Below are 9584 nucleotides of genomic sequence, written 5' to 3' on the forward strand. Positions count from 1 at the left end.
CCTCGGTTGTAGATGGTGTGGTTGTGTTGCAGGGCTGTAAAGCATTATAAAAAAGGTGTGGGTTCTTCTGGTTGCATCAATACGACCCCCCATTTAGTATAGTTAAAGGTTTTACAAAATAAAGGTTAAAAACTCTATTTTGGTATCGTAGTTTTGAGCTAGTTGTTTGGAGTTGTATTGGGTAATGTTGAAATGATTTATCTATATATATGCTTCTGGTTTTTGTTGTTGATATGGTTGTTGATATTTTGGCCGAGTGAAATCTCGGGGATGTTGAAGTTATAGGGGAGATGTTGTCCGATTTTTGGTAACTTTGGAACTAGTAACAAACTAATCGAGGGTATTGGATAAGGAAATGATTCTTATGGGTAGTTGGTTATAGAGTTGAAAATTGAAAAGCGAAAGGTCATTAACCTCAGTATTACTCTCATGTTATTAGGTCAAGGAGGTAACGAGGCGAGCTAGATTACAGTTAATCCACAAAAGGTATGTGAAGCTTACCCTTTCTTTCTTTTGGCATGTCTTAGCCTTAAGTTATATATATACGAAACTTGGGAGTCATTCCATTCATAAATCTTTGAGTATGAGTCAATACCCTTGTTTACTTCTGGATGTTAAAACTCCTGCACTAAGTGGACTCATCGCCTTTAAGGTCTTCTGTAGGATGATAAGTAGTACATATAAGGCTTGCCTATTTCTCTTGCTACTTGAGTACATACCAAGCTTACGTAGCAAGGATTACATAGGTTCGTAAAGTAAGACGAGATTACGAATCCATGAGGAGGAAAATAGAGTGACACGTGGAAGCATGAGAGAGTGCCGTATGGAAGCATGAAAGAGTGCCACATGGCAGCAGCTAGAGCAAGGGTGGTGGACCCCACCTGCCATGTGGTAGCAATAAGGGCTTGACATGTGTCACTCCCCCATAAGGTGGCTTTAACGGTTCAATCCTCTCCTATGTTTGGCGACGTAGTTATTGGGTTCAGTTATTACTTACTCTTAGATAATTTGGTGCTTGGTACTCCTCCCAAGACTCAAGCTTATAAGATAATCAATCTAAATCAAACCAAATTAGTAATTATCTTTTGGACTCTTTCCAACTCATTCGTTCTATCAAATCATCTTTTCAACCAATCAATTTCCCAATCATTTGGTTAAGAGAGGTTTTAGACAATCATTTATGACAACGTTCAAGACTATCAATTTATCGTTACTATCAATACTATCATCACACTCACATTCCAATCATAATTGTACATTCACAATTCAAGGCTCTAGACTCAATCTTAAGATATATACCATTCAATATCAAGTAACATGCTACTAGGGTTTAAGTAAACAAGGAATCCAAATCCTGTGTTCAAGGAATTAATTTGTAGAAAATCAATATTTCATCAATGATCAGTAAGAAAAAACATGTATATTTTTAAGATAAGAATTTCTCAAAAATACAATCATGGGGACTCAATCCGTACATAATCAATCTATAACTATCATGGGCACATGGAGGAACAAAATCCATATTTTAATTCAGCCTTACATACTTGAAATGAAGAACAATCAAGAATTCGAAGACCTCGCTCGAAGAACTTGAACCCTAGTCTTTCTCCTCTTCTCAAATCCTTGCTCTCAAATAATCTAAGTGTTAATGAGAGTATTATGGGTACTAGGTACTGATAAGGGACTTAATTTAGTTCTAAAACACCAGGGTTTTAGTTGGAGAAGAGTGGAAAAAGACACGAATACCCTTTATAAAAATCAAATCTAGACGTCTACGGATCAGTTCTACGACTCGTAGACACTTCTACGGGTCATAGAAGACTAGTCGTAGAACAGGGTTGAAGTCTATAAACGTCTCTACAAGTCAAGTCTACGACTCGTGGACTCTTTGATGAGTCGTCGACTTCACTTGTAGAAGTGACTTAGAGTCTTGAATTTTAGGCTAAGTGTCAAGGGTCTGTACAAGTTGTTTCTAAGAATCGTGATCTTTTCTACGGATTTTCCTGTCAACTAATAGTCAAATTACTGAGGCTTATTTTTTTTTTAGAAGTTAGACCTCGACCACACGTCTCATTCTTATTGGTTGTTGTTATGCCCTATTTTTACCGAAATTAGATAAAACACAACTTATAGACTCTAAAAGGATTAATTATTGTATAGAGTCGCCACCTAATTTATAAAGGAAAATAAGAAAATATATTTGATGCATGATATGTATGACTCACGTTTCAATCTGCGAAACACCAGTTTAGATTCTAGGTAAGAGTTTAGATTATTCCGAAAGGAAGGTGTTAGGCCTCCTTCAGAATCTACAAAATGTGGTACCCGACTAGACTTAATTTATCAAAAGGGAGGGGATAAAATCATTATTTGCAACTATAACACACACATATATAAAGAAATATGTACTAAAATTGTATAAAATATATGTATAAAAGAATATGTATCAAGTAAATAATCTATATTATTGTCAACTATGTGTATGAAAATATGAGAAAGATGATATAAATGTATATAAGAAAAAAATAGTTTTTATGCAATATAAAAAGATTTGCTCTTTATTAGTATAAAAATAAAAAGAACTCTTTTACCATATGAAAAGAAAAACACTTTTGAATATCATTTTTCAGAAGATATCTCCGAATACCTATACAAACGCTTGATAAAATATTAGTAAAGAATAAATAATTATCAAAATAATTTAAAAATATATGTGTCCGTATATCTACTATAAAAAATAAAATTATATTATAATGTGGGCTCGGATGTTTTACTCTAATAAGTGTTACATCCCAATTTTATTTTATTTTTGCAAATAAGAAGCAGCATCGTGGTGACTCAATTCAATTGTTTAAAAAATATTTTAAAAGAAAATATTTTAATTTAATGAGTCACCATAATTTTAGGATAATTAGAAACCAATTAATTATTTTAAATAAATGTCTACGAAATCAATAGATTCTAAGTACGGATTCAAGTGATTCCGAAGGAAAGGTATTAGCCCCTTCGGAATCCACAATTGTGAATCACGAATGAACTCATTTTTTAAATTGAGGATATAAAAATATTACACAAATATATAATGAAATATATACAAAGAGTAAACTAAATCAATAATATAAGAAATGACCTAATGTTTGTCTAACATCAATAATATACACAATAATAAATTAAAAATATTATTCGAGCTTATTTCGAATAGCTTTCTTGGAAAACAACTTTGCGTACCTGTAAAGGCACTTAATAAAAGTGTTAGTAAGGATAAATAATAATAATAATAATAATAAATAATAATAATAATAACTAAAATAAAATCCGTCTAATAAACATGGGAGGCCTTGAAAATCGATGGTAAATTCTTCATCAGGCAGTTTTGATATAAAGTGCATATGTCGAATACAAAATCATATAAGACTAATATTAGATAATGTAAAACAGTAGCAGCAACCAACAAATAAAAAAAAATTATACGAAGCTAACCGGGACAATATAAAGTAACATGCAACATTTAAATACTAATCAACATAACAAGGTAAATAAATAAATAAAAAGTAATTAAATGGTAACGACCTGCAACCTAACTTGTTGAAACTTTTAGAAAAAAGAAAAAGTAAATAAATAAATAAAAAGTAATCACATGATGACGACCAGCAACCTAACTTGTTGAAAATTTTAGAAAGAAGCGTTTAATTATATGAAGTTAAAAATAGCTAAAACAAAGAAAATTACTCTGAAAAAAATAAAAATATATATAATCAACTATGGGGAAGCAACCCAAATAGTAATAACGATGAACAAGAAATTAGCAAAATGAATAGTGTAAAATAAATAAAATAAGCTATGACCAAAATAATATAAAACTCATTTGAAATAATTTTCTGCCAAAATAATTAGAGGTTAATAGTTAAATGCAATAAAATAATCATAAAGTCAACAATAATAAAAGTCATCATTTCAACCCATAGAAAATGATAATAAAATGACAAAATAGGAACATTAAAAATGACAGTTAATAAACCAAAAAATATATAAGTGCAACTAAAATTTTTGTCTTTTAAAATGAAGAGACCTCAAAAATTTAGGAAGAGATTTTTTCATCGACCAATTAAACTTAGCATTTTTCAAACATAAAAGCACATAAAACTACCAAAAAAGAAAGCAAAAAGACAATATTATGTAATTAGTAATAACCTGAAAACAGTGACTAAATTATAACAATATAACTCACTAAAAATTCTTATAAAAATACATGCCATCAATTCTAACAAAAATAACAATAGCCAGACATGAATGAAAGTAAAACAACAATAAATAGACAAAGCAAACACATGATGAAATATTATGGAGAAGATGGATTCCAACAGAAAAATACCACAATCTCATGAACAAAATCAAGTCAACCCACAAACATATAATAAATTTATAAGCTAAAATACGAAATGGCAATAATCATTAAAGACCAAAACATCACAAAATCAATTTAAAATGTAAAACAATGGCCACAACGTGCATAATTCAATATAAATAATATAATAATAGTTCAACATAGAGGGTAATATGATAAATCATAACATGGCAATAGTCAATCACTTTAACACAAAAAAAATAGGACAAAATTGTGAAAATAGTAGAACAAAAAATAAAAAGGAATTAAAACAACCCACAACTACTATAACCATGATAAAATGGAGCAAATACATGCTATCATAGTTTGACTAGGAATAAATTCCAACAATATCAGTGACTAGATAAAATATAAACAAGAAAAAATGAGAGTTTGAGAAGAGTGTACAGTGGTGTCGTTGGCCGTTGTTTCACCGGAGTTCGGAGGTTCAGGTTGTTGGTTCATCAGAGCTTCTTACTCGTTGGTTCGTCGTTGATTTGGAGTATTATCAGATCTGTGTACTCTTTTTCCTTCATTAGGCTTTTCCCACTGGGTTTTTTTCTAGTAAGGTTTTAACGAGGCACAACATCAGAATAACTTAGTATATTATTTCTTGTAAAGTATTTTTATGTAGCCACATTACACGTGGACATCCAAGGGGAGTGTTAGAAAGCCTATGGTGGTGTGTCCATTAGTAAGTATTTTAATCACGTGGGGCCCACTGCAAGTGGGCAACCACTTGACATTTGCCTATATAAATTGTCATATTATGGCAATCAGAAGGCAGAAAAAATAGAAAAGGACGACTGTCTTCTCTTCCTTTGTTCTCTCATACTCTCTCCGCTTTATGTTGCTAAATCTTGTCTATTTTACAACACGTTATCAGCACGAGATTGCGGCTATTTGTTTTTTAAGGTAACAAAAAGCAGTAAGAAGTATAACCATGATCAAGACGTATTACCAGATCTGTGTACTCTTTTTCCTTCATTAGGCTTTTTCCATTGGGTTTTTTTCTAGTAAGGTTTTAACGAGGCACAACATCAGAATAACTTAGTATATTATTTCTTGTAAAGTATTTTTATGTAGCCACATTCCACATGGACATCCAAGGGGGAGTGTTAGAAAGTCTATGGTGGTGTGTCCACTAGTAAGGTGGTGTGTCCATTAGTAAGTATTTTAATCACGTGGGGCCCACTGCAAGTGGGCAACCACTTGACATTTGCCTATATAAATTGCCATCTTATGGCAATCAGAAGGCAGAAAAATAGAAAAGGACGACTGTCTTCTCTCCCTTTGTTCTCTCATACTCTCTCCGTTTTATGTTGCTAAATCTTGTTTATTTTACAACACGTTATCAGTACGAGACTGCGGCTATTTGTTTTTTAAGGTAACAAAAAACGGTAAGAAGTATATTTATGTTAAGTGGACTGTCCACTAGACATATATAATTGTCCACTAGGTTTATAGTTAAATAAAATGGGGCCCACTGAAAGTAGGCAGCCCACTTATTATCTTCTATATATATTGCTAATTGGCAATGCAAAATAGACGAACAGATTGAGAACAAACGTTTACTGCAAAATTTATTCTTTTATTTCCCTTGTTATTTCTTATTTTCTCCGCTTTATTTCGATAAATCTTATTTATTTTACAACACGTTATCAGCACGAGGCTGCGGCTATTTATTTTTGAAGGTAACAAAAAGCGGTAAGAATTTTATTTAATTTTCTTTTCATAAAATGGCAAACATTTCAAAACTTGAATTTGTTGCTTTGGATATCTTTGGAAAGGATTACTCCTCATGGGCATTAGATGCCGAAATTCATCTTGAATCGATGGGTATGGCAGACACCATCAAAGATAATAACACGGCATCTAGTCAAGATCATGCAAAAGCTATAATTTTCCTCCGCCACCATCTTGACGAGGGTCTTAAATTACAATATCTTACATTAAAAGATCCCTTGAAATTATGAAAAATTTAAAAGAAAGATATGACCACCTGAAGTTGGTCATGCTTCCACAAGCACGTCATGACTGGTTAAATCTGAGACTAATGGACTTTAAAAATATAACTGAATATAATTCTGCTTTATTTCGAATTATAGCTCAGTTAACTTTATGCGAAGATGAAATCACAGAACAAGATAAACTTGAAAAAACATACTCCACATTTCCACCCGCGAATATGCTCCTACAGCAGCAATATCAAGAAAAAGGTTTTACAAAATATTCTGAATTATTATCTCACTTACTTATTGCTGAACGCCATAATAAATTATTAATGAAAAATCATGATAGTCGATCCGTTGTTTCTTTGTCGCTCCTTAAGTAAATCAGACAAATTATAACCAACGAAAAAGAGGTCATGGCCCCAGTCATGGTCGTGGTCGTGGTCATGGGTGACAAAGATATTATAATCATGATGCTCGGCTAGCACCGAGAAATGATCAGCAATATAAAAGGCAGAGTAAAAAGCCAGAAGCTTTACCCAAAAAAAATTCAGAAAGTGTATGCCATAGATGTAGAGGTGTGGGCACTGATCGCGGACTTGCCGGTCGTCAAAATGTTTGGTTCAGCTATATCAGGCATCGTTAAAGAGGGCAGAAAATAATCCAGAGATAAATTTTATCTCTGAAGACAATATTGAGCCCATGCATCTGGATGTAGCTGATTTCTTTAATTTTTCAGAAGTAAATATGAATGTTGATAAGCCCGATAATATTTAAACAATTCTCTTTGTTGTTGTATGTATTAAATATTATATTTGTATTTTTCTAGATCCATGTAATAAAATAAAATTTTGTATAATAAATTATGTATTAATTATAATATTTACTTTCTTTCTTTGTGAAGAAAATATGGAAATGCCTCAAATTTTATTTGGATCAATGATCAATCAAGAAGATATTTGTGTAATTGATAGTGGAACAACTCATGCTATTTTTAAAGACGAGAAATATTTTTCCAACTTGCATAGAAGAACAACTAATATTACTACTATATCTGGCAATTCCAAAATGATTGAAGGCTCCGGAAGAGCTACTATAATTCTGCCTAAGGGGACAAAAATTATTATAAAAGATGCACTATTCTCTTCTAAATCCCCAAGAAATTTGTTAAGTTTTAAAGATATCCGCATGAATGGATATCATGTTGAGACAATAACTGAAATAAATACTGAATATCTTGGTATAACCAAAAGTGTCTCAGGCCAGAAATATATTTTGGAAAAATTACCAACTTTATCCTCTGGCCTATATTATGCAAAAATTAGTGCAATTGAAGCACATATGATCGTAAACCAGAAGTTTACTGATTCAAATACATTTGTGCTATGGCATGATCGAATAGGTCATCCTGGATCAATAATGATGAGATGAATTCTTGAAAATTCAACTGGACATCCATTAAAGAACCAGAAGATTCTTACAAATGATGAATTTTCATGTGCTGCTTGTTATCAAGGCAAACTAATTGCCAGACCATCGACCCTTAAGGTTGGCATCGAATCTCCTGGCTTTTTAGAGCATATACATGGAGATATATGTGGACCTATTCATCCACCTAGTGGATTGTTTAGATATTTTATGGTCCTAATAGATGCATCATCTAGATGGTCTCATGTGTGCTTATTATCATCTCGCAACCTGGCGTTTGCGAAGTTGTTAGCACAAATAATAAGATTAAGGGCGCAATTCCCAGATTATCCAATTAAGGCCATTCGCCTTGATAATGCTGGAAAATTTACATCCCAAGCTTTTAATGATTATTTCTTATCAATTGGGATAAAAATTGAACATCTTGTTGCTCATGTTCATACTCAAAATGGCCTTGCAGAGTCATTTATAAAGCGCCTACAATTGATAGCAAGACATTTACTAATGAAAACAAAATTTCCAATTACTATTTAGGGTCATGCTATCTTACATGCAGCAACACTTGTACGTCTCAGACCGACACATTATAATAAATATTCTCCATCACAATTAGTATTTGGTCATGAACCAAATATAGCCCATTTAAGAATTTTTGGTTGTGCGGTATACATGCCTGTAGCACCACCACAACATACAAAAATGGGCCCTCAACGAAGGTTGGGCATATATGTTGGTTTGACTCACCCTCCATAATTCGATACCTTGAACCATTGACTGGAGACTTATTCACTGCTCGATTTGCAGATTGTCGGTTTGATGAACACTTTTCCCGCCATTAGAGGGAGAGAAAAAGGAACCCAAAAAAGAAAAAGAAATTGCGTGGAAAGTTTCATCACTATCATATTTTGATCCACGCACCCGCACAGGTGAGCAGGAGGTCCAAAAGATCATCCACTTACAGAAAATAGCAAACCAAATGCCAGATGCATTTACTGATTTGAAACGGATAACAAAGTCACATATCCCAGCAGTGAATGTACCTATCCGTATTGATGTCCTAAAAGGACCATCTACTAGTATTATAACTTCTGAATCCCAAACACGCCAGAAGCGTGGTAGACCATTGGGATCAAAGGATAAAAATCCTAGAAAGAGAAGTGTAAAAAATAATCAAAATAATACTATACAAAAACCTCCCGGAGAAGGTCAAGATTTGAATACTCCTGATATTCCTGAAGAAATCAGTGAGCCCGAGACTCAAGTGAATGTAGAACTTTCAATAAGTTCTACAGGTGATGAGATAAATCTAGATCGATCAAAAATTATGGTGGATTATGTTTTTGCATATAATGTTGCAATTAACTTCATGCAAGATAGTGAAAGTCTTGAGCCTAAATCCATTGAAGAATGTCGACGTAGATGTGATTGACCAGAATGGCAAAAGGCAATTCAATCAGAATTGGACTCACTTGCTAAACTTGAGGTTTTGGACCTGTAGTCCAAACCCCTGAAGGTGTAAAACCAGTTGGCTATAAATGGGTATTTGTACGAACACGAAATGAGAGAAATGAAATTATAAGATACAAGGCGCGCCTTGTTGCACAAGGATTCTCTTAAAGACCCGGGGTCAACTATGAAGAAACATATTCACCCGTTATGGATGGAATAACATTTCGATATCTCATCAGTCTAGCTGTTCATAAAATCCTTGATATACATCTAATGGATGTAGTTACAGCCTACCTTTATGGTTCACTTGATAATGAAATTTACATGAAAATCCCAAAAGGATTAAAATTGCCTGAAGCATGTAATAAGTC

The sequence above is a fragment of the Solanum dulcamara genome, chromosome 11, assembly GCF_947179165.1.
Source record: "Solanum dulcamara chromosome 11, daSolDulc1.2, whole genome shotgun sequence".
NCBI lineage: Eukaryota > Viridiplantae > Streptophyta > Magnoliopsida > Solanales > Solanaceae > Solanum > Solanum dulcamara.